Raw genomic sequence first — 26,794 nt, 5'->3', positions numbered from 1 at the left:
TAGAATTATGCTTCAATAGCTCATTTTTCGTGTACGTATAGAGACCCAATTGACTCTCTGCTTCTATTTTTTTAGCAAAAAAAGCGCAAATTATTGTAAGGTGGCCCTGTCGTGGGCCGTTTAACGTAGTGTCGCCTTCCTTGACTGTGACACAAGAGTGAAACGACACTGACGTCGCTCAGGGGCGTAGGCAAAAATTTGTTTTTTTCTTGGTGGGGGGGGGGGGGTCACGGGTTTGATATGCCACGCCCACTGCCTCATCAATGCGCTTTTAGTGGGCCACCAATGTTTACAGCATCCCTAAAGGGGACCATAATCCCCTCTAGTTGATTGCGTGAGACTTGTATACCACGCAGGCAGACTTCTGTGAAAAAGTGTGCACACACACACACACACACACACACATATATATATATATATATATATATATATATATATATATATATATATATATATATATATATATATATACAGCTGTCCAACATTTCCCAACTAGCAGAAGCCGCACGGAGGAACGCGGCAGTTAGCGCGGAAGAACCAAGCGAAATCCAAAACGCCGTATCTCCCTTACCTTTCGCAAATGTCGCGGGCTCAATTTTTTTTCCTTCTTTTTGTTTCTAATATTACAAAGAAAGGAAAGACGACAGAGCGGACCGCAGTGCTTCGAAACGCCTTTATTTTTTTCTTTTCGCGCAACCAAGCGCGACCGCGCTAAGAGAGAGAGAGAGAAAAGAACGCGTTACGCAACCTCCTCTCAAAACACGTGTGTACGGATGACGACAGAACCGGGAGCACTCCATTTCAAAAAAAAAAAAAAAAAGCCTCCGCCGTATACCATGAAACGTGTCTCGCGTATGCAGGCAGGCATTAGTATACATAGATAGACGTACACGAGGTATGGAAACCGAAGCCCTCGCTGGACTTCCCGAAGGAGATATCGACTTTTTTTTTTTTTAAACATCCGCTCTCTCGATGCGGAGGCCCTCACGTAAGCCTATTTATTTATTTACTTATTTATTTATTTGGCAGTAAGAGAGAGATTAAGTTGTACGTCTCCAACGGCGGAACGGTGTGGCAAGAACGACAATTATCCCCGCTTTGTTCTCTTATCGGCGGAACAGAGATGGACTGTTTCGGAGGCCGTTTACCACGTGGATATACAAAGACGACGGAAACGCACGCGCTACAGCGGCACGCGTCGTCGGGGAATACGCCAATACACGCAGTCAGTCCAACACCTGAATCAACAAGTTTTTTCTTTATTTGGAGGAATCCTATCGCACACTCGCAACACGCACGCACGCATGCAATCACACCACGCATGTACTGCACGGTGGTTGCTCACAAACGTTCACGGGACAGGGATTTCTCTCCCCCGCAAATCTGATCAGCCACGTTAAAACAGGGCGTCTCTTTTTTTTTTTTTTTCATTCAGTGGTCACCTGTTGGCTGACCAAACAACACCAGGTTGAAACTGCAAATCCGAAGGTCCACCCAACAGCAAAAGTTTGCGGGACGTTGGGTCCACAACAAATGCGAATTTTCGCTATATTAGTGCTTAATGCTTGTAATCAAGCTGGCGACTGTGCTATAGTTGGAATGCCAGGTGCAGTATGGGGCACTTATCTGAGAGTGACCTTCCCAGAGAGAGAGCGGGAATTCAGCTTACATTTTGCATTTCTAAATCTTTTTTTTTTTTTTGCTGTTGGGTGTACATGTACGCAGCCTTTGGACTGAGAATTCAGCTTTCTCGGTTACAACGGGTCCCGTAAGACCTTGCGATTGGCTATCGCACGTCCGCGCACACACACACACACACACACACACACACACACACACACACACACACACACACACACACACACACACACACACACACACACACACACATGCACGAACGCACACGCGACTGCACATGTACCAACATACCTATTCGCGCATTTATCGATACGCAGAGAGGAGGCGCAAAGATTCGCCGCCTCCTCCGAGTGAAGCGTAAAGTCACCGTAGTGATGCGGCGACAGCAGCGACCCCTCGTCCCACCAGGGCAGCCATGCGTGCAGCGAGAAAAACCAAAATGAATAGGAGCAGGAACGAAACGCTCCGTCGACAGAGCAGCAGTGCGAATCGCTAATTTGGAACCGATATGCGGCAGGCCGTGAGGAGAACAGACTGAATGTAACGCGGCGGGGCTGCCCCGACAGCTTCACGGGTGCCCTGGTTGGAGACATCAATCTAAAAAGACTTTCTCACATCGTCGAAACGCTTCGCGCGACAGCAGAGGCGTCGAGAGCCTGGGTAACAAGCGGCGTAAGGAAAAAAATGTATATTGTTTACTATAGCATACATAGCGCAATATGAACATTTTCATGTCCGACCCCCACTTCAGATTAGGCTGGTGACCCCCCCCCCCTTCTCAAGAAAAAAATTCTGCCTATGGCCTGCCCCTGTCGGATAATACAATAGCGGATGCTGTACGAGATAGAAATCACGGTTAGCTGGGGGAAAACAAAGCAAAAAGAAAAAATAACAAAAACGTGACACCCCCCCCCCGCACCCTTTCAGCCCACTATGTTCGCGGTGGCCATTTATCGTTCATCGACAACAATAATAATTATAATTATTTTTAGAGCTTAACTTTCCAAAACCACGACATGATTATGGGAGACGCCGTGGTGGAGTACTTCGGAAATTTCGACCACCCGGGGTTCTTCAACATGCACCTAAACCTAATTACCCGGGTTACTAGCGTTCTCGCCTTTATCGAAACTGTAGCCGCCACGGCCGGGATTCGATCCCGCGACCTGCGGGTCAGAAGTCGAGCACCTAATAGCCACTAGACCACCGTGGTCAGGTCTCCGCAAACAGTACTTCCTATCAGGCTACTCCGACCCTCCCCCCCCCCCCCCCAAAAAAAAAAAAAAATGCCAGGAATTTAGGCACTCGCTGTGCTGACAAAACAACACAGCAACCAATCGTCCACTTGCCTACTGCGGTTGTCAGTAACCCAAATGGCCACAGACATACAACGCGAGCTTAAAATGACTGACTACGATGTACCTCGTCACAGTGCGTTCGGCGAGGACGAACGACTTAACATAGACTCCCACGGTAAACTCCATTGGATTCTTTGCATTTCAAGCACACTTATTTATGCGAGGGCTTCTATCCCCGAGCAACGTAACGTTATGACATCGATCATTAATCACTGTACGGAACTGCTACAATAGCATTACTTCAAGCACACGCCGCAAGTTCGTGGAATACCCCTTTATCGAGCGATTCGAGTACGGTAAGCAAATGTCTCTCATAAACTGCACGCGGGTCATTTAGTCCCACTTCACACAAATCGGCTTAGCCCACTCAACCGACGAAGAAGGGAGCTGAAACGCCCACATTCCTGATCATACATACACAAAACGACGCCGTAGCGGTATAATAAAGTTGAAAACGATCGTTGCACCCCCTCACCCACGTCTTCTCACAACACACTACCGCGAACGCAGCATACAAGGGGTCTGACATGGAAGTGACCGAACGAAACGAAAACATACGGGTATACTTGCGAAGCACCGATCAATCGATTAATTTTATTGATCAAGTTATTGTTTGTTCTTCATGAATGTATACAACCTGCAATGTGCCCTCTGTAATGACTCCAACATTGGAGTCGACAGTATTGCAAATAAATAAAATCAAATCAAAATTTTCTTAAGCGCATCGCACTGTGGATGCTTGGTTGGTGCATCTATACACCCCATACGACGTGATCACGCTCCCAATCGGTTGGCCGATACAGGACTGAAACGAAGCTATCAAAGCTCGAAACCAAGTCAAGATAAACGAACGAGGTCTAAAATAGTATACTTAACAAATATAACCAAGAAGCAATCGCAGTAATTAAGTTAAAAATTGAAGAACGCAGTGCAAATTGCAAAGTGCGTTCGGCAAAAGCATGTGGCCTTTTGGCTAACTATGCCAACCACCCCCCACCCCTCTTTTTGCATGTGTGTGCGTGCGTGTGTGCGAAAAAGAGAGAGATAGAGAGACTTTAGCGCTACAAATGTACCTCAGCAAGCCCCAACTAGGCAAACAAACTAAAACTTTCCCAACCAGACCCACTCATACAGAAACTCCTCAAAATATTACTCACTCGGTTTCACGCCTCGGTCTGACTGAAGAGTGAATCTGGGTGAGTCGAATGATAAATCCGCTAGCTATAGTTCGACCACATTGTAAAACGTCCTTCAAGACTAATATATCGCATAATCGGCACACCATTTGGAGTTCTTGATCTACTACCTTCTAGCACGAGCCGTCTGAGACTGCAATCCAGCAAAGACATTTAACGAAAGAAACGACTCGCACGACACGATGCAACCGAGAACTTCCCGCGAAAGAGGTTTGCGGAGTGGAGGTCAATGCACTTCCTCAACCTTTGTTTTTTTCCGCAACCAGGATCACTCGGACGAACTCACAAAAAAAAAAAAAAATATTAGTCGTCCGGACTTACTCAGACTCACGGCTCTACCCGAGAGAGTATGGGTGGGTCCGAGTGCGAGACGACTCACGAGGGGGTTTTGTCGACCTTTTACGGTTCCAACACCGTACAAATCGTGCGCAGCAATCCAAACAAACTCTCCCTATACCGCCAATTCACAGCGTCACCAGGTCACACAAGGAAGACCCGAATGCAGTTTGTGAACTCTACAAATGGTAACGGCAGTGGGACGAAATTCAAAGCGTTGTCGGATCGTCCGTAAACGAAACTGAAAACTAAGACGACGACGACAACAACAACAACAGCAGCAACACATTATTATTATTATTATTATTATTATTATTATTATTATACCAACCCTACTGAAACGTCCCTTATGCGAGTCCGATAATTCCATATTTTTCCGTAAGATTCTTACGGAAACACACGGAATTATTTGACATCGCATACGCAACGTTTCAGTAGCGAAGTGGGGTCTCCAATCCTGAAACCACGATTTGGTTATGATGCTCCAGAAAACTTTGACCATCTGGTGTTCCGTAACTGCACTGATATCGCACAGTACACCTCTATCGTTTCGCCTCCATGGAAAAGAGACCGCCACGGCTGGTATCGAACCAGCGACCTTCAGTTCAGCAACCGAGAACTGGTCCGCCGAGGCTCGAACACCGTACAGAAGAGAACGGAAAATTGGCTCACCATTGAAAGAGAGGGGCGATGAATAATAGTTTAAATCCCGAGGCAGCACGCAGCGTCGACGGTTTCGCACTTCGTGACGTCACAGCAGCCGGTTCGTTCCACGCCGCACATCACGTGTGCGACCAACAAGAATAGTCGTCGACGACAAGATCTGCCGGTGACTTAAAAAAAAAAAAAAAAAAAAAACTTCGACCCGTGAATTCCTACCACGCAGAATCGGCTCCCGACTCTTCACGGCTCCGTCTCCATGGCAACGTGCCGACGCCGCGTCGAATACTCCCGAGTACTCGAGAGTAGTGACAGACGCTTCGGTGCGCTGACGAAACCGAGGAGAAAAAAAAAAAAAGGGACGCCTCAGTCCCCACAAGTACGCTCGCGCGTTTAAAACGTCTTTGCGATGCAAGCTTACGCGCGTTCGACTGTTGTGCAAGGGGCTACCAAAAAAACCTGCCTCGACTGAAATGACTTCGTAACGTGGAGGACGAGGAGCCACGAAAGAAAGAAAAAAGCAAAAAAAAGAGGAAATGACCAAAACGAGTACTACGAAGCGGTACGAAAAAAAAGCCAAAAGAAAAAACGCAATGATCAAGAACGGAGGAAAAAGGAACCATCTCGACAGGGCAGGTTGCGATATATTTAGTTCTCGCAATAACCTATCGCCGAGCGCGCCGGTCCAAAAGGCGCGCGCGCGCCAACTGCGGCAAGCGGCGCGTTGCATGACGAAACGGACACACACCTGTTAGGTAACCTCCCCCCCTTTCTTTCTTTTTATTTCCCTCTCTCCCTCAACCGCGAACGTAACCGCCCAATCCTCCCTTTTCGCCAAGCAACAACCGCAACAAGACGTAACAAGCCGAGTTGCCGCTCTCGCTCGCTAAGAAAGGGAGGAGGCCTATTATAGGAAAAGAAGGAGAAAAAAAAATTCTCGAAGACGCCGCAGCGCGAAGTTCATTCGGTCTTCCACAAGAACCGCTCCGCTTTTTTCTTTCTTTTTTTTGCCCTTTTGGTTATTCGCCGGTTACGTTCTATAATTTTGTTTCTTTATTTCGTAGCAGCTAATCTTCGGCAGCAGCTACTGAATGCCGCCCATGATGACGTAAGAAAAGGGAAACGAGAGGGGAAGCGGATGCAAGAACACGCAAAACGAGGCCGCTAGTTGGTTTAATGAATCTATAATATACCTTTTTTTCGCAATCGTACAGCTTGATTGATTGATATGCGGGGTTTAACGCCCCAAAACCACCATATGATTACGAGAGACGCCGTGGTGGAAGGCTCCGAAAATTTCGACCACCTGGTGTTCTTTAACGTGCACCCAAATCCGAGCACACGGGCCTACAGCAGTACCGCCTCCATCGGAAATGCAGCCGCCGCCGCCGGGATGCGAACCCGCGACCTGCGGGTCAGCAGCCGAGTACCTTAACCACTAGACCACCGCGGCGGGGCTCGCAATCGTAAAGCTATAGCGTTTCAGCTATGCAGTTTGCCCTAGTAACGGCGTCCAGCCACTCAATGAAATCACTCACTGTATTCGGGCATAGTTTGGTCGCGCTACGATGTGAAAAATGCAGACTCGTCAATCAATGACATTGTAACGAGGGCAGTGGGCATGGAGCTCGAGTATAGAAAAGGAAGAAGACTTGCTGTGATCGCAGGCTTGCGTTCAGTTAGCCCTTGCGCTAAATAAAGCTCTCCTTCGCCGAGTCAACTCCTGCTTGTTCAACAACCCGTTTCAACATATTGAGTTAGCATGCCAATAGTTTAGGCAAAAGTGAGCATGCGCATGTTCCAGCGCACTGTAAAGCCAGCGGATGTGTGCCATGCCTTGAGCAAACGGTGATTTTTGGTAAGAGTATCAAAGAAACAGCTTTGTAGAGGGCTCTTCAGATCTTTTCCATATCGAAAAGAAAGGGCCCAATTGTATTAGTGATACATCTATTATGTTGTATTCGGATAGCTCATTGTCTTGAACATGAAGCTGTACGACGTCTGTTGGCTGTGCACGCATGCGCACAATTGTCTTCTTTTTTTACTGTGCGCTTCTTTTACTGTCATTAAACAGTTGGTATAGTTGGCAATGTTCTTTCTTCTCTTCTGCCTCTCCGTGTTTCATTATATGTTTTCTTGCACCTCAGTCATCCACACCAGACTCGGCTGTCTCGATAGAGACGCGGATAATAGACAAGCACGTGCATCTGGGAACTCGTCTCCATTTGAAGCACAACCAATGCCGCTATTAGCATAGGACGATTCCGCATCGCAGAGAAGCGCACCTGAAGGTTTAGAGAAATTATTTCATTAATATGCGGGGTTTAACGGGATTGGTGAAATGGTCTATGCCAATACTGTTGGGGTTTGAATTCCGAAAAGCACAGTGCAATTACGCGGAACGCTGTTAGTGGAGGGTTTCGGAAATTTCGACCACCAGGGTAGGCTCCTTAACGTGTACCTAAATCTGGGCACTCGGGCCTCCAGCAATTTGCTCAAGATTGAGCGTACATGCTTGTGCAATCGTCAATTAAAAAGCAATTATTGCGCATGTCTGGGGCACCATAAGAACGCGTATATATTCAGCATGTGCGTCTTTTACTAGAAAATGCATACATAAGTAATTTTAAGGACCGTAGCGCTCATCACGCTGCGCTGACCATGTAACAATTGCACGGAACGGGGAGTGTTTCCACCGCTTTGCTAAGACGAGACGGTGGTGGCACCTACCCGTCGCCTTGCGTTCTACACCTTATAACCGCTGAGACGGGCGCGCACACCCGTCTCAGAGCCACGCGCTTTGTTTTCTAAGAAAACTGCCAGATGGCGCCTATGTGTCACGTGTGACGTGACTTGGTGCGCTCGTTCGCCTCCGCTGCACGCTCGAGGCACTCTAACGCAGCGCCTCCAGAATACCACTCAGCGATTTTCTCGCGCAGAGCATCAAATAAATGTCTTGTTCACTCTCTCCACACGCAAGGCCATCGTCTTTCGACGACATTTGCAGAAACATGCTGATGCGGGGCCAATTTTTTTTTCTTTCTTGAGTGCAATACATATAGATACATATACATATAGGGTGCATGACGGCGGCGGCAAAAACCAGCCGAGACTGTCTATATAATTGCTATCGAAATAAAAAAAAAAGTTCGCTAACATAAGCTGCCGCACGTAAGAGGCTTAAAGATTCGCGAAATCTCGGAATGTGTCGGGCAGGGTATGTATAAGTCCCCACAATCCCGATAGGACACTGCAGAGGAAACATGCGGCGCATTCACGAGACACGTCGGATCGCTATATGCACAACGCCGGCTGCGCCGCGCCAGACAGTATCATTCTATCGTAGTAAATGCGCAGGGCCGTCCACTTCTAAGGTGAATACCCCATTAGTATTCCAGACCCTCACGGAAGCTCTAGTTCAACACACAATTCGAAAAGTTGGTACCGTCAGTGTTTATCGACGCCGTCATTAGGCGTCACGCAACGGACATTTCTGTTGCGAAGCAAAACAAGCGTTCCCTGTGTTTGCCGTCATGAATTCTAAACGAGGCGCTCACCTCAGACACGGTCGACCCTGTGCATACACATTCGTCGTTGCGTCGCTTTCAAGCCACATATCTACGACACCAAGCGCCACCATGCAAAATCAGTAGCGTACAAATCCACTCCGTTTGCAGAGTATAGTTTTCGATTGCATCAACCATCGCTGTTTACTCTTGAGTGCGCGCAGGCTTTATTAATCTACTCTTACTTACACTACGGAACAAGCCTTAGTGCTTTTTTGTTGATGTTTTTTTTAGTTTGTTTTTTGCTTCGGTTCGGACAACAGTGGTCGCGGTGTCGCTCGGAAACATCTCACGATCTCTGGCGAAGCACCGCGCCATCATACATGACCTCAAAGATGGCGGGCACGCGTCGCGCGCCCGCCATCTCGGAGGCCATGCATCGAAGCAGACGACGACACAGATGCCGCCAGGTGGCGCCGTCATCTGCGCGTGTGTCAACAGCGCCATCTGGTATCGTACCCGCGCGACACGCAAGATCACGCACTCTCCCCTTTGCCCTCCTTGGATGGTGCGTGAATCGCAGTGTGTCGGCACATGTGCCCCCCCATCTTGGCCTTTCTTCAGTGAAAAATCGTATTTCCCGCCAGGCGTGAGCCGTACCTTTCGAAAGTGTGAGCTGAGCCTGAATAAAACACAGGTTATCGGAAGAAGCAGGGACACCACGGCTCGAGAATCGTTGCAGGCATACCACGTAATAGCACGAGGTTCCTTGTGCATCAGTGATACGTCAGTGTCTCTCTCTCTCGCAGACAGAAAACAAGTTCTCAGTTCACAGGTCGTGATAAGGGTGGTTTGCACTCTATCTGTGCTTGACTTTTTGCGGATGTCTGCGCCTATACATTTTGATGCAGAACATGTTCGATAAACAGTCCAAAGTTTGCGCTCCCCTTCATCTTTACGTAACACAAGATTAGCTGTTTTCTTTTTTTTTTTGCTTGCTTAGAAACATGGACCGAGCAGGCCATCGAAGATTACTTTCTGGATGTGCGGACAGACCTATGTTTACTTCAATCAACAGCACTACAAATCAACAAGTACCCCCCTCCCGTTCCTGCTGTAAGCGGAGGCCATTTTCTTGCTATTGTTATGAAATAATTTCCTCACGCCCCTCTATGAGCTACTCCGATATAAATTCAATGACTATACCTCACGTTTCAATCGCTTACTATTCAGCCAATTTCGCCACGCACCAAAAAAGAAAGAGAGAGAGAGAGAGAGAGGTCGTTAACACAGAAGAGCAAGTACCCTTGGGCACGCACGCTATGCTAGAAGGAAAAAAAATGACACAAAGTGACAACTGGGCCACATTGTTTAGGTGAACCAGAACAATAGCTGACAAGTGCGTAAGCACGCACAGTTAGAACGAACTCGGCACTGCACGAACCCCCCAGTAAGGAGCTTCCAAATATATTCAAGCATAAAGTCTGTGTGAAGCAAAAAGCCATCCGACACACCCGTTCTTTTTTTTTTACTTGGCAGAAACCATAAACCCGCAAATGTACCAACAAACAAACGAACAAGAAAGACGGTATAAAAGTTTACGAGAGAAAAAAAATTGCCCGCAGCTTCCCTCGGGGGAACACTGAGGAGGATGCGGACCATATAATTGGTTAACGGGGTGTTAAAGTGCGACTTACTTGGGTCGATGGCTAAATTGGTTAACGTGGTTGTGAAATGGGGTGTTAAATTGCGACTTACTTGGGTCGATGGCTAAATTGGTTAACGTGGTTGTAGGAGGGGGTGTTAAATGAGTGAACACGTACACACGTATGCGAAAGGGCGGCGCTGGTCGAAGGGACGTCGATCATTGTGTTTGTGGATTCGTTGGAATTCATTTCACCGCGACCTTGGACGTCGACGCGCCGTACAAACCAACCGACGAGCGGCAACTGAGCGAGCGAGCGCCGACCTTGAGTATATATACAGCACGACGGCGCATGCACTGTCAGCTGTTGAATGTTCTCGAAGCGCGACGCCACGTGCGCGTCCACTGGAGAATCGGGAGAATTGTAGATGTCGAACGCGGTGTGTAGAGGAGGAAGGGTGCACAGATGGTGGAGGAGTGAAGCGCGCGCGGTGTGTAGAGGAGGAAGGGATGCACAGATGGTGGAAGAGTGGGCGACGGCGCATGCGCGCGCGTCAGCTGTCGAATGTTCGAGAAGCGGTGCGGACGGCGCACTACAAGGCGCGAGTATAAGATGCTCCGCATCTAAAAAAAAGTTGGTTGCATATCTTCGTGCTTCTCTGCAAATGTCGCCGAAAGAAGACCGTCTTCTGCCGGCCTTCTTTCGTGCATAGCGTCGCATTTTCAGCGCAGCTTAATTAACACAAGGGTCATTAGAATCACGTATTTATGTATTTCCCAGTAAAGGATAATACTGACGTATTGATGTTGCGCCTCAGATGTGCATAATGCTTGCTTTTTGATCGACAATGTTCGCGAGTATTGACGCAACAGCCACCAGTTCAAGAACGCTGAACGTTGAGCGAGTGCTTAAATTTTGGACGGTTTGCTGAATCGTGTGACAGACAGACCAAAAAAATGTCTGCGTTCAAGTATCCCCAAGAAGAACTACAGTTTAAAAAAAAAAACGTCATTCATACGCTACAGCACACGGTCACGACTGATCGTTCACGGATGTCCCTTCCTCCTTCGTAAAAAAAAAAAAAAAAAGAGAGAGAAAGAGAAAAAAAGAAGAAGGTCGCACCATTTCTTTTTTTTTCTTTCTTGGCAGCGGAAACCACGCGCTTTCACATTCACGTACCCATCGTCTCGCTTTTTTTTTATTTCTAGTTTTTCCTCATTCCTCGCAATCACCGATTAGCAAACCGAACTTGTTTCGACCGCGACCTAACTCCACCCCCTCTCCCTTCTCAACATTCGTAACGCGTCCCTCCCATCTGAAACACCGGGGGGCGGCAACACAGGCAGGCAGGCACGCACCACGCCGAGCATGTTAAAACTACTATACAAACCACGCACGTTCCCTTCTACCCAGCGAACGCATATCATATCTTCCTCCTCCTCTCTCTCTCTCTGCTGGCCTGGAATCCCGCAAGCAGCGCTTCTTTCCTCCTCGCCTGCTCAGTGGGTCAGGCGCATATGCAACCACGGGCACGAGGTTACGCCTGTGCACCTTGTCGCCGCAACGATCGACTCGTTAAAAAATAACGAGAGAAGGCGTAGCTCATCGCGTCCCGCTATGCCCGATCCCGCGCTACAAACGGGTGGTTGTCTGAACAGAGTTTCCCGAAATTAACTAAAGGGTACTCTGGCGCTGCGATCGTTCAGCGACCATGGCAATTATGGGTAGTACACGGTTTTGCCTGGTCTTCGTACTTGCGGGCGGCGAATCGCACTTGCGGCTTCGTTTATTGCTGGAGTCAGTTTTGTTTCAAAGAAAAGAACAAACTCTTTGGAACTTTGTGACTCGGATTTGAAATGGTAAGCCAAAAAGAGAAGAATGTTGTGCAGCGAAACCGCTGAACATTTGCTGATTTTTGTTTGATGATAAAAGAACTTCAAGCCACACGAACACACACGGAGCCAGAAGTACGAAGATGAGACAAATCCGTGTGCTATACCCATCATTCCCATTCTAGCGCCAGAGCGCTAGAGTTCCCTCTAGTGTATATTTACGGAACTCTGTGGCCGTCTTCTTTCCATCTTAACCCTTCCGCCACCTCGCGAGTTTCCGCTGAACACATCTGCAATATTTGTGTCCATGTGGTTCGAGTTGCAGATTGATCCGCCCTCGCGCTGTCGATTACTAGCCTCCTAATTAGCTCAATTAGCGGAGCGACTTCCCCAGAAAAGGCATTTGTCCCGACTCGAACCCCGGATGAATTTTTTCGGCAACTAACCCCCGTATTCTAGAACGCCCCTTCACTCAACGCTCTACCTTCCCTTGAAAAAAAAAAAGCCGATGGGAGCGCCATCTCTAGGCAGGGAAAGTCACTGCATATCAGTAATAATTTGCTGCTATTGCTGAGTAGCGCAGCGTCATTTTCAGCCGAGCAGCGGCGCAGTGTGCAACTCTGTGAAGTGAAGGGTGAAAATCGAGTCGAATAGTGTTTATGAATACAGAGGGGTAAGAGGCTTTTCTTCCCGAGAACTTCGCACGGATTTCCTTATGGCTTCATGCAACGAACGGGCGGTTGCCTTCTTTCCCTTTCTCCCCCGGCAGTACACTCCCCCGGCAGCAAGACCGAACGGACGGACGCTTCGCCCCAGTCATCATCATTCACTCCATGGGTATACTACGACTTTTTTTTTCTGCAAGTGAAAAACAAAAAGTAATGACACGGGCCCTTCTCCTTTGTTAATTCAGACCCCCCCCCCCCCCCCCCTGAAATGAGTGGTCGGATCCACCAATGGTGTGTTGTAGGACGTCAGCGCACGCTAAAGAACACCATGTGGTCGAAATTTCCGGAGCCCTCCACTATACGGCGTCTCCCATAATCATATCGTGGTTTTGGGACGTAAAACCTCACATATTATTATTATTGAATCTCACTGGACATTCAAGGAGGGAGTTGTCGCTGCTAATCTTGAATACTTTGAATGTTACAGACCTACAATGCGACTGGTCACAAGTGACAGTTATATTGGGGTGTTGTGTGGTGATATGGGGGCCGGCATAAACACCGTATTCGGCATGGCTCATAGGTCACCGGCATAAGCCGTGTTGAGCCGCCGCGCCTTCTTTGTATACCCTCTCCGCGTGTTGCTTCTTTTTTTTTTTATGTGGGCGTTCTTTCGACACAGTCTGAAAGGAGAAAACAGGGCCTAACGAATCTCCTCCAAATCTTGCAAGACTATAACATCCACAAGCTAACTAAAGCATCGTCGCAGATAATTGGCGGGCAAATCAGTGAATGCAGTCTAAACGTTGAGTGACCTCAGCGTTTAGACTGCATTTCACGCGGATCGGCTGGAAGGTTCTCGCCCGGAGACGTTGCAACAGTGCAGACAAAAGAACGGGCAGAAAGAAGCAGACACGTAAACGTCATTTTTTTTACATGTACCTTGCTTTTTTGTTTGTTTGTTTCTTGCTCTTCTCATTTTTCCTCTTTGTAACAATACCATTTGCGAAATAGCTCGATCCCAAAGGCTAAGTTAGTGGAATGTCGTTGTAAGGCAGCGCTGTATATTCAAAATACACTTTCGGGAACTGGAAAGGCGGGGCGTGAAGTGAGGAGGGGGCGGGGGTCGTGATTCTCTAGGGGGGGGGGGGCGGTAGGGGGCAGCGGCCTAGCCAGGAATCGTTTTGTTTCGTTTTTGAGAGGAAGGGGAAAGCTTCAACTACTCTTTAGTCTTGTTGGTGCATGCGCGCGTGAGTACGAATGTAAAATAAAAAAATTGTCAGGGAATGGTTGACCACCCCCCTTCCTTCCCTGGCTACGCCATAGTCGCTGGTGATGGGGGGGGGGGTGCAGTCAGATTGATTGATTGATTGATATGTGGGGTTTAACGTCCCAAAACCATTATATGATTATGAGAGACGCCGTAGTGGAGGGGCTCCGGAAATTTAGACCACCTGGGGTTCTTTTACGTGCACCCAAATCTGAGCACACGGGCCTCGACATTTCCGCCTCCATCGGAAATGCAGCCGCCGCAGCCGGGATTCGAACCCGCGCCCTGCGGGTCAGCAGCCGAGTACCTTAGCCACTAGACCACCGCGGCGGGGCAATGGGGGGGGGGTGCAGTCAGAGATGGGCGGTGTGACCATGTGGCTCGAGGATAAGCCATGCCTTTACGATAACTACCCGTGCCAAGAAATAAACCTAACGCCACCACTGTTCACGTCCCAATCGAAGCTCGACGCGCCGCCAACAAAAAGGGACGCCAGCTATCTGGAGCATTTCGCAGCACGGCACCTAAACAAAGAAAGAGAGAGAGAGAGAGATGAATATGACAATAACAAATTCCCCCTGAATCGACCAACAACTAAACGAGCTGACACCGATTCTCCTTTCGCATCACGCCTCACACAGCTTCTTGCCAAACGGCCGGAGCTTCCTTATCACTGTCGCGGCTAAAGGAAGCCATTCCGTATTTAAAAGGTAATTTCCTTCGGGAATTGAATTCGTGTTGACGTTTTTTTTTTTTTTTTGTAGAGCGAGCCAAGACACGCCCGTCGAGCGCAGAAACAACCTGTGCCCTCAACCATTCGGAGCTGACCAGTCAGTTCAAACAGCCTAGAAAATTATTGAACTGCTTACAGAAATAATTTTATTCACATCCGCGAGCCATCTTTGCAACGTTTCCACACACACAAAAAAAAAGGGGGGGGGTGAAACAGCAAAATACCCTGACACAGTTATTCTGCGAGATTGCCAGCACATGGGGATGAGACCTGCTCTAAAACAGCTACTAAAACAATCAATGCTAATGCGCCAAAATCAAGACTTTCTAACGAAGCACTTTATAACGAAGTACGCCGTTGTGAGAAACATCTTAATCGGGTTAGTTTTTTTGTTGTTGTTGTTGTTGTTGTTGTTGCTGTTACGTGCGTCTGCAGCACAGTTTTCCCGCCTGGTAGCGTCCGGAAGTCAAAATACAACAACAACAACAACAACAATAATAATAAAAATAATAATAATAATAATAATAATAATAATAATAATAATAATAATAATAATAATAATAATAATAATAATAGATGCAGTTTTACGTGCTAAAACAAGAATACGAATAAGGGAACACCGTAGTGGAGGGCTCCGGAAATTTCGACCAGCTGGCGCTCTTTAACGAGCACAAACATCGCACAGTACACGGACCTCTATACCATTTCGCCTCCACTTGTGGCTTTGTTACATTGCTCCGTTCGGGCGGTTAGCCTCGGATAAAAGAATGCATGTCGCGGTCAACGTTGTCAGCCGATACGAATTGGTGAACCTGGAGATGCCAAGATGGTGAAATAAAACCGCTCAACGTTTGGTAAGCGACGCTTTTGGTAAGCGAGAAAAAAAAAACTTGCAAAACTGCCGGGGAATTACGCTACTCATGAACTATGCTGTACTGGTCGGGCCTTACACCGAGTGTGTTGGATGTCATATTGTCATTTTTGCAGCGATTGTATAATTTGTTGCCTAGTGCATATGTACTGTCTAGTCGAACCTAACTTTTATTAGTGCCTACTTAAACTGTGTTCTTTCGAATATGTATCTCAATTCTAACATGCTGTTTATTACTGCCATCATTTAGTAGCCCTTGTATGGTTAATGTAGAGAACATATGCATTGTCTGATTCAACCTTACCTATGTACACGCCTACTTGTAGATACCCCCTTTCCTGCAACAGCCTCAGATGTGAGGCTAGCAGTATCTTCAAATAAATAAATAAATAATTAAATAAATAAATAAATAAATAAACGAAAATGCGGCTAGAGACGCCACCTTGTGAGTCCCGCACCAAACAAACACCGTGACGTCATGGATTGTGACTGCGTCTACTGGGTCACACGTAGCTCCTAATCTATAAAAAAAAATGAAGTACGTTGTCATCTGCGCGGGCAGCAGACCTAACATACGAATCATAAAAAAATTTCATCGAGCCAATGTCACCAAAAAACATAAAAAAACTATTTGGAAATTCGTGAGGTCACTTGTGGAGATATTGGCGCGAATTTTAAAAATAATACGTGCTATATTAAGAAAGTTACAGGGGTGGTTAGAACACCGGTTGAAGCTGGTTTCAAACTTTCGCGCGGCCTGGCCCACCCTTCTTCCTCACAGGCAGGGGGAACGCGTAGCCCGTCGTGGTGACTGCTTTAGACCAATCAACGAGCTGCGTCGCTGCGCGTGAAAGGATGATTGCTCAGGCGTAGAAAAAGAGCGCGGGAATTGTTTCTCAAAACGGAGACTCTGCACGGCGTGCATTAGTATTCGGAAAACGTGATTGCCGCTGTCTACTATACGAATTACCGAGCTTCTTTCTTTTTTTTTTTGAGGGGGGGGGAGACATTTCCCCTTTTTATTTTTTATTTTTTTTACAAAAGCGACGAACAACAAAACGACGCTTGCGATACACAACCACGTCCGTATAGAAAGAGGTAGACAAAAAAAACAAACACACAGGGAAAAAAACAACAAAAACTCAGTGCACTTAATAGGTTCGGGGTGTAGAGTGGTGACGTCAAGTGACCGCTGCATCTGCAGGTCAATGAGGAGCGTTCGCGGCTAATTCCGCATAACCCAGGCAACAGCTCGACACGTCCTCCACAAAACTCACAGCTGTATCACTTCCCGTGTCCTTATAATTGTGCTATTTGCCTTCTATATGCGTTCTCTTAACTTATGTATGTATTCTGCACTTATTCATTTTGGTGAATTCCCCCCCCCCCCCACCTCATCTATTTAGGCTTTGAAAACACGTAAAAACGGCATCATGTTGCCGTATAGTGAGCGCGCCCGGAAAAGTCCAGGCACCTGTTTTCGGTACTGATATATATATATATATATATATATATATATATATATATATATATATATATATATATATATATATATGATCTAAAAGACAATGCCAAGAAATGTATGGGGGAAGTTATTAGAGCCAATTGTAATGGAGATGTGAACAAAAGTGGGTAAAAAGATAACTTGCCGTGAGCAGGAACCCATGCGGTTCCTGCTCACGGCAAGTCATCTTTTCACCCGTTTTTGTAACTTCACATTTACATTACTATTGTGTCTAATAACTTCCCCTATACATTCCTTGGTATTATTGTCTGTTAGATCTCATTAATATTGTGTGAAAACACGGGAAAACAAGCCTTCAGGTATACAATTATCTCTCTCTCTCTCATATATATATATATATATATATATATATATATATATATATATATATATATATACAATAAATCACAAATCTGGAAATCGAAGTGAAAGCTTCCATACTGAAAACATCTATTGAAAAGTGGAGTTCATGGGGACATCATTTATATTTATGTCATCATTATTCATATCTATAAAATTACTGTGCGAAGCTACAATTTACGCGGTTCACGCCAGCCTAATTCATACGTAGCAATCATCCGTATACGTAGTAGCTTCGTATAAAATTAAGTATATAAAGGCATATATGACTTGTATCCACATACACATACCTTATCCGTATATACGGTAGATCCGGAATTTTAACATACGGGACCACATATGGGGATCATCCGTGTACGATCGCGAGAGTTCTTCAACGCGCACCAACATCGCACAGTACAGGGGGTCTCGAGAATTTTCGCATCGCGCGAAAATACGGCCCCGACACATCCGGGGTTTCGATTCCGCGACCCGCGGGTCAGCGGCCGAGCACCATAACCGAAAGCTCCGCTGTTTCCGCAGTCATGGCACTGCGGAAACAGCTCAATGACTGCCCCATTATTTATTTATTTATTTATTTATTTATTTATTTATTTATGCTTTATAAGAACGAGAGATCGATGACCCCTCGGTACCGAGTCGCAAGTGATAAGTGCATTTGGCGGGGAGCTATCGAACCCTTCACGACGCTTGCACGTTTAAAAAGTGAAGCGGGGGACCCAAAACGACTCGGCAACCTAGTAAACAAACTGACTCACATTGGAAACCCCGTAATGGTCGACCAAGTATTTCTCTCTCTCTTTTTTTTTTCCGAACAGGGGAAAATTTCCCTATCTCGGATCTAACAACAACAACAACAAAAACAAGACCCCCGAAATAAGCCGACCGACGATACAGGTCAATACCCACGGCACTACTCGGTCAACAGACACCCTGCGAGACGTCGCTAAATATCCCCCCGCGGACGCTAGGTGTCGCCGGCACGAGCGGGGCCAATCCCGCACGCTAAGAGTCCACCCACTTTTGATTCGCGTGATTCGAGACATGCGCTTCGAAGCACGCAACTCGTTAAAATAGAATAAAAAAGTTTATATATCCCTTCGAGATCGCCAGTTCCGGTGTCCGGGGAACATGCTTATTCTGTACATTTGCTCGATTCCATGTTTTGGTACGTACGCCACTTCTGATTGATCTCGGGGAAGAGGGGGTGGGTCTTAAAACGGCCTCAATTTTTGTTAATCAGATAAATACGCCGCAACTATATATTGCCGGTATACGGGGCCGTGACGATTCTGATGCGATATTACATTTGAAGGTATCGCCAGATGTGCACCTGTTACGGTGAATTGAGACTGGCTGCCCGAGAAAAAGGCGGAGAACTGCGTATAGTCGCCCGAGTTGTGGGATACGCGATATTCTTCTACACATCACGCGAAGCTGGCGTGATTGGTCGGCGAATCCCTGTTCCGCTGACGCAAGCACGATACCGGCCAATCAGGAGGAGATGGCTCAAGTGGGCCCTGCAACACTTCTTGAGCATGGTCAGAAAACGCTGCCGATTGGTAGTAGGGGCTCCCGAGAACACGCGAGCCAAATGCTATACCGAAGCACGCGGCCTGGAATTCATAATAAATTATCAAGGTCAGCTAGAAATTGCTTTCTCTTCTCTCGACAAATCATGTAATATGCCCAAAAATCACACGTAGCAAGCCCATCTATCAGCCATTGGCTGATTTGAACATGACGCGCTCGGTAGTTATAGAGATCACCGCAGGAGGCCGCTACTTGTCCACGCGTGCGCATGCGACCGCACCGATAAAGCCGCGCACTTGAAGAAAAAAACAAGTGCTCAAGGTCACGGGGCGCGCGTGACCTTTCTCTGTGGCGCTGCCATCCCTCCATGCGTAGCTTCCAGCGCTTTCGTCGGGTCGAGAGAAGAGAGAATGCGATTGCAGCGTGTGACAAATCTTTGTAACTTCGCTCATGCTGGACGGATTCCTAAAATTTTTTGCACCGTTCCATTTGTGAGGCAATACGCTCTTCCAGTGAATTCATTCTATGGTTAATTAAAAAAGTGTTTCAGGGCCCCTTTAAAGAACGTGGGGTTCGCTGCCCGAATATTTACATACGATAGCACCCGTCCCTTCTAGAATTGGCAGATATACGGCTGATCTCCTGTCTCATCGACCTTAGAGGACGGAGAACTAGACACCCAAACGTGATGCGCTTCTGAACGCCGTCAAATTTTGTAATGGCGGCACTTTAAGCCAATCAGAGAGGTCGAAGGCGCCCTCTAAACAAATCGAAGTTGAACAACGGCTGACTTCGACAATGTCCATACACAGAATTACAGCACAGTCTCCCCTTTACGCTCCTTTTCATGCATCTATAGCTGGCATAAGAACGTTATGGAAAGAGGGCTGACCCTAACCTATACCTTCTCGACAGCTTTCTTATATCGAAAGAGTTGATCGGTCGTGACAGAACATATACGTCTCCGGCATTCAGTGAACCACGTCTTTCATATGTTCCTCGACATGTTTCACGCGAGTCGTTTTCAACGTTGTTCACACTATTGTGCAAGCTGGTACTAACAATAATAATAACTGGTGGAGTTTAATGTCCCCCAGACCACGACAATGATTGTGAGAGACTTCGCAGTGGCGAGCTTCGCAAATGCAGACCACCCGGGGTTCCTCAGCGCGCAGCTAAACCTAAGCACACGCATTCTCACTTCCATCGAAATGTGGCTGCGGTGGTTGGATTCGAACCCGCGACCTTCCTGTCCGCAAAGACCATCGTGCAGGGTATTGCGTAGGTGGGCGTTCCTATATCGATCGCTTCGCCTGTGGCTTATACGAAAGGCGCGGTTCGTGACAACTGGTCCAGCTGTCTCTCATATTCTATCTACAACTAATCTCTTAGACGCTCACGCACGCACACACACACACACACACACACAAACGCGCGCCTCATATAAATATGTTTTAGTTCGACGCACCTATATACAGCCAGCGCGTATACAGGGGCCTCGCGGTATGACGATTGAGTACAACTGGAAACATTAAAAAATCGATTGGCGGAGGAGGTCACCGGCCATAGCTCCCGGTAAACACGTATGGCCCCACATTTTTCATTCCAGGTGTAATTACTAACGCGCGTGCAGCCCGTCATTCGCAAATAGCCACGCTCAACCAGCCTGCAAGACCCCCCCTCCCCACTCCCACCCACAGGCACATCTTGCGCAAACACACCCGCAGAAGACTATCTAGTATGCAAACACCAATCCAGGCGGCCTATGGCGTTTTCGGAACACCCTATAGACAACGATAATCTATATATATAACTCACATTACTGAGAACTAACAGACAATCAACCCACGGAAAGTGTGGCGGACGTTATTTGAAATATATATTACGCAAGCCTGAAGAAATTAAACAGGATAAAAAGTTTAACAAAGAAAAAAATGAGGCTTTCAATTCCCGTTCATCCGATCACCTTCCCACGTGTAGCACAGACCTCCCCCCATCGCCCTCACGGTACCGAATAAATTACAAATACATGAAAGGAACTGCAAGTTCGCGTTACGCCCGCATGGTACAACAATCGCGGAAGGAACGAATACTAAACTAATGAAAACATAAACCGCAGATCGTCTCGGAGTGGAAAAGTACCTTAACTCTACATCCGCCAGCAGAGCGGCGCGCTGAACGCCGACCTTAATGTTACTACAGTAGCGATCTCGAAATTAATCAAAATAAAACAAATTCGCACCATCTTTAAAAGGGAACCCTGATAGGTGCATGCGAAGCAGCAGCATTGGGTACGGGTGGTGTCACGGATTGCACGGCGCTAACCCGGGGTGCTGCGGTGAGCGCTGGAAGATTAGTTTGAAGCGATGGCCGAGTTAGGCCTTATCGCTTCGGCGGATATTTCGACGGGCGAAGGGGCGTCATCTTCCGGCGTCTTGTCCATCACAGATGAACGAGCCGAAGGAGTGTAACCACTCGATGTGCGCTAGAGCGTTGCGAGTGATGGAGAGGGTGAAGAGAGAGAGAGGTGACACGTACAGACATACTTCAACGCGCACGTTAGGCACCCGTCAGATTTATTGCACGTGAACCGACGTGAACCGGCGGCGGCGGTGTAGCGATTCGGCGTTAGAGGCAGGTGTTGCAGGCGAACATACGACGCAGTAGCTGCAGGCGCTGCGGCCAGCGCACGGTAGGTGAGGGAGAGTGTGACGTCAGCGGCACTGCGAGGGGAGCATGACGTCAACGCGCAGCTGCGACGTGACCAACTTGGCACCGCTCACCAGCTGCGGCGAGGGGAGCGCATTGCGGCGCGTTCGTACGGACGCTCGCAGGGACAGCGTTACACGGGCTAGTAGAGCTGCTTCGCATCTAACAAAGAAGGAAGTCGTGCACCTATCGGAGCCGCAATTGCGGACTCAACGAACTACGGCACCACCTGAGGATCTCCTAAAACTAGCAGGCGAACTTAAATGACAACACGGAGGACGTAGCGTTACAAAATGGGTACTATTTAAGCCCCACCTATGGCGCACGGGTTAACTAACACTCCACTTCGTAAATATGGGTCGCGAAATTGAGCTGGAAGATGTTCGAGAGTGTAGTCGTAGAAGCCGCTTAGTTGCGCAACTGGTAGGGGATGGGGGAGGCTTGATGTTGAAATGAAGTGCGAATATGGTCACGTAAGGCCGTAGATGTTTTCCGCTGTTTGCGCGCTGTATGACAAGGGAAACATTCAAAGAGAAGTGAGGCACGGGTTAAGCACCCCTTCACCACGTTCCGAAAATCCGCAACAGGCGGTGATTTCTGAGTGATCCCCTGGACGCGTCTTTTTTAATATTATCTCCCCTCTCCTAGCGAGTCACGTCGTTGATTTCAAAGCAAAGACGGGGCCAGGCCGACGGAGAAGCCATAAACGACACCAGAGTATACAGAAAATAGAACAGGAAACAAACAAACAGCGACCCAACGCTGTGCCGGAGCGAACGAAACATCACCATCTTCCCGCATATTTTAAAGCGATCGATCCGTACAAACCCTCTCCCCCATCTAAAAACACTACCACACCAAAAGCAGGAGTAGTTCGCACGAGGAAATGCTCTTCTTTCTCCCGACGATAAAAAATGTTCGCTCATCCACCCTATAGAGACCCTTCTTTCTTTTTAAAAGCTTTTTTCCTGCATCTTCTTTCATTACTAATTCGCGCACTTCCAACTAGAGAGCACTGGTGCGCCGGCAAGCAAGGCATTCTTCCATTTCGTTTCGGGGCGCCACAATTCGTGAGCGCCGATTTTATTTTCTCGGGCCCTTCTTAATTCTTTACTTCATCCTTATTTCATGCCTTGACAGTTAAAAGCGATGGAGTTTATGAAATAAAAGCCCATGGTGCCCCCCACGGAGTTTCCTATACATCCACTAGAGGGAACTCTGGCGCTAGTGTAGCTGCAACGCACGGCGCTTCAGCGAGCAAGGGAATGATTGATGGGTAGTACACGGATTTGTCTAATCTTCATACTTCTGGCTCCGTGTGTGTTTGTGTGGCTGGGAGCTGTTCTATCACAAAACAAAAATCAGCGAATGTTTCGGTGGCTGCGCTTCACCCCTTTCATCTTTTAGACTTACCATTTCAAATCGGGTCACAAAGTTCAAAAGGGTTCGTTCTTTCCTTCGAAGCAAAACCGAAACACAGCAATAGCGAAGCCACAAGTGCGATTCGTCGCCCACAAGTGCGAAGGCTCGGCGAATCCGTGTAATACCCATCATTCCCATGGTCGCTGAACGATCGCAGCGCCATAGTCTCCTCTTGTTAATTTTAGGAAACTCTATGGAGCCCCCCCCCCCTCTCTCTCTCTCTACCCTAACACATAACTAACAAAAACAACAAAAAACGTGAACTGTAAGGGTTTTTCTTCAAAAGCAACTCGCACGACGACAAATTCCACACGTAAGATCGAAAAACAAATATACACGAACGAAACATACCGGGTTTGAAGGGAAAAAAACAAGCGACGAAAAACCTGACAGCGCCGCAACACACATTTTCCGGGGCATTCGGAATACCAGATGGATAGATAGACAGAGGGCTTCAGATGGAGAGGGCTTGGTCGTCGGAATGGCCGTCAGTTATTACCCCACCACCTTCCCAAGCCTCGCTAAACTACTCTCCCGAAAACCCACGCAACCAGTTTCCTCGCACCATTCCGGCAGAAATGGTAGATCGAAATGAAAACACAGCGCCGGCCGAAAAAAAAAAAAAAACGGAGCGAGAGGGAGAGATGGAAATCGAGTGGAGAGGCGCGGCAAAGAGGAGAGGGAATCTATAAAAAGAATAATAGAGGAATACCACCACCGGGGGTTCCTACGGAAGCCTGAAGCCATGACCGGGAGAGAAAAAAAACTGGGGCCCCTTTCCCTCACCCGGCAGCACCCACACAACGACAGCGTTGGTTGTCAACGACGACGCTATAAATGATTAAATCGATACAAACGTGACGCGATGTGCCTAGTACCACTGGGCACGCGAGCCCTTCGCGTTTCCGGCGAAGAAATAAAAACGCACAACGCGGGAACAACTGCTGCAACGCGCTGCACGTGGAGAGAGGCACGAAACGAAAAAAAGAATATAATCGGAGGGAGGCGGAGGGATGGAATGAAAGCGGCTTCGCAAAGATACACTGTAGCAGACTCCGCTCGCGCCGCAAGTAAGAAAAAGAGAATCCAGTCGTACAACGCACGCATAACGCGGAACGAAAAAGATGACTGCTGCCTCGTAGAGCTAAGCTCTGTTCTGTATCTCCTCATTTTTGAAGAAATAAAAGGGGAAAAAAAATAACGAGAGCTGAATGTGTGTGTGTTCCTTGGCGTTTCGAGTAATCTATCATAAATGCGAAGCCCGTGTCTGTATGCAGAGCTGCTTGTTTACTTTCCGTTTCTTCTTCGTCGCTCTGTACTCGTTGTTTCGTGTTTTTTTTTTATCCCACCTTTTTTTTTCGTGAACTATGTTCCTCTTGGAAATAGGGCTGGAGCCCCCCTTGAGGCGCCCCATAAAGTAAACGTTTGTATGTTACGTCGTAAAGTTCGCAAGCTTACAAACATAGTCGCAATGCATATCGAGTTTCGCAGCCAATGCTGGTGTATACAGGACGCCCAATTTTACCCATGTGTTTGCAACATAAAGCCATCTCCCCACCGCTGAAAGAGAAAAAAACTTGCAAAAATAAGTTGAGGCCCAAGAATCGGCGCCACTAACTATACAAGCACATATAGATACACCACCCACTCCGCGCACTGCACCCCCTAACATTCCCCCCCTTTCCGAATGAAGAACAACGCCGGTTCAAGACTCCGAAAACGCAATCGCTGGGAAAGTGGCGTGTCGTGCGTTACACAGAGCAGGCAAGAATACGACTCGAATACTATCGTGCGGTTAGGGTAGCGTGATGCAAGTCGTCAGCGATCGCTCCTCCGGACGATAAAGCGAGCAAGGCGCACGTACCCACGCAAAGCGACGGTACACAGTACTATGCCTCAGCCGTAACCGAAGCCACACCAACCCTCCCTTAGACCGAAAGCAAGTAGCTAAATATTCGCTTTCCAGAGCTTTCTTTCGCTCCGTTCATTGCAAAGGCGGCGAACGGCAAAAAAAGCGTGGACTGTGAACGGCAGCTCCGATCCTCTTACACAACTTCCTTTTCTTTTTGGCTTCCTTCAAGCTGCTTCCGCAAGCGGAACGAAGTCGACGAGAGACACCGTCCCACGAGTAGCAATCGTGACAGCTCGCGGCGAATACGTGCGATCGGCCCGAAAACAACGCCGATGTAGGCGCGCTACGCAGCCGCACGACACCTTCATATTCCACGACAGAACCAGCGACAAACTATCCAAACCTCCCAAAGCACTGAACTTTCCATCACGAGAGCGCGCCTTCAGAGCGGGGCGGCGAACGTGCGAGCGGCGCTAAAAGAAGAAGAAAAAAAATCGGCCAGCGCTGCGCTGCGAGCAGCAAGAAAAATGTCCAAAACGCGCCCTTTTAGAAACCGAGTGGTGCAGCGCACGAGTGGGGAACCCCTGAACGATGCGTTCCTCGGGCAAAAAAGCACCGTTTGTCCTCGCGCTCGGGCAACATGGCTAGTGTTAGGTGAAGGTTAGCGCCGGGGACGAACCGTAAAACCGATCCCCGGGGTGGCGAATAAAAAGCGATTACTAAAAATGGAGTAACCAAAATATTTCGCTCCGGAGGGCGCCTCAGCGGCGGCGCTGCTCGCTGAGATGAGCGAGAGAAGAGAAAAAACAGCAAAACGTGCGAGACAGGCTTACCGGTTCCGGCGTTGCTCCACCCGGCACCTCCCGTTCCACTCGGTCGACTCATTTGTAACGAAACTAAGCCATGGCGATGCACAGAAACGGGGCTAAATTATCCGGGAACTGGCTACTAACGCAAACCTTAATAATGGATGCCGCCATCTTTAAACAACGTCAACGCCGCGCGCCGCCGGGAGTCGGAGAAACGGAACGTAACGAAAAGCAAGAAAAAGGAGGAGGGCGTAGTGGCGAACGTGAACTTGCTCGATGAGCGCGGAAACTGGTGCCGAAAGTTGGAAGGGTGGCCCGCGCGCGACATTCGGTTTTGGCGAAAAAGAAAAGAGAAAGAGAAGCTTGCTTTACGAAAGCGACCTGCCTGCCCCGAGAGGGTGCGGGCGAAATGCAAAATAAAATTCAAGTTTCGAAGGAATCTTTCGCGGGAACTCGCAGGCTACGCCGGGGTCGGTGCGGGTCGCATACGACTGCTGATTATTATTATTTTTTGTTTCGTTCGTCTCTTTATCGGAGGACCGCCCAGTTACAGCTGCGGTTGGTGGTTCTTTGCGAGTGTCGCGCGGATGCTAGTATTTATGTGCAGGAATGTCGGCTCTGCCCAGAAACTCTCGAAATCCCTGCTCTAGTGCACCTCGCTTTATCAAGATGCGCGCTGCTTTATTAATATTTATTAGGCGCGATCTCGGCCAACTTTGTGGAGATAGACTATTACGATGGTTACGTCACGCAACTGACGGACTGTCCTTAAAGACTGCAACTGAACTACAGATACTATCACAAGTCTTTTTCTTTTTTTTTACTTTTTATGGAGCGCTGACATTTACATTAGAAGGTGGCATCCTTCACCTCCAACGATGGCAAAAGAAT

The 26,794-nt window shown here is 47.9% G+C and overlaps 1 protein-coding gene across 5 annotated transcripts in view; it reads right to left on the bottom strand.

Annotated features, from left to right (window-relative positions):
• The window catches only part of LOC119164952 (homeobox-containing protein 1), a 188,583-nt gene extending 162,516 nt beyond the window's left edge, over positions 1-26,067 (bottom strand). For all 5 annotated transcript variants that reach the window (XM_075873396.1, XM_075873400.1, XM_075873399.1 and 2 more), the window contains exon 1: positions 25,928-26,067. The gene's annotated coding sequence lies outside the window, so the exon portion shown is untranslated. The remainder of the gene's footprint in view (positions 1-25,927) is intronic.
• Positions 26,068-26,794: the final 727 nt, after the last annotated feature.

Source organism: Rhipicephalus microplus, chromosome 9 (assembly GCF_043290135.1).
Source record: "Rhipicephalus microplus isolate Deutch F79 chromosome 9, USDA_Rmic, whole genome shotgun sequence".
Lineage (NCBI taxonomy): Eukaryota > Metazoa > Arthropoda > Arachnida > Ixodida > Ixodidae > Rhipicephalus > Rhipicephalus microplus.
This window is presented reverse-complemented; position numbering and strand designations above follow the sequence as displayed.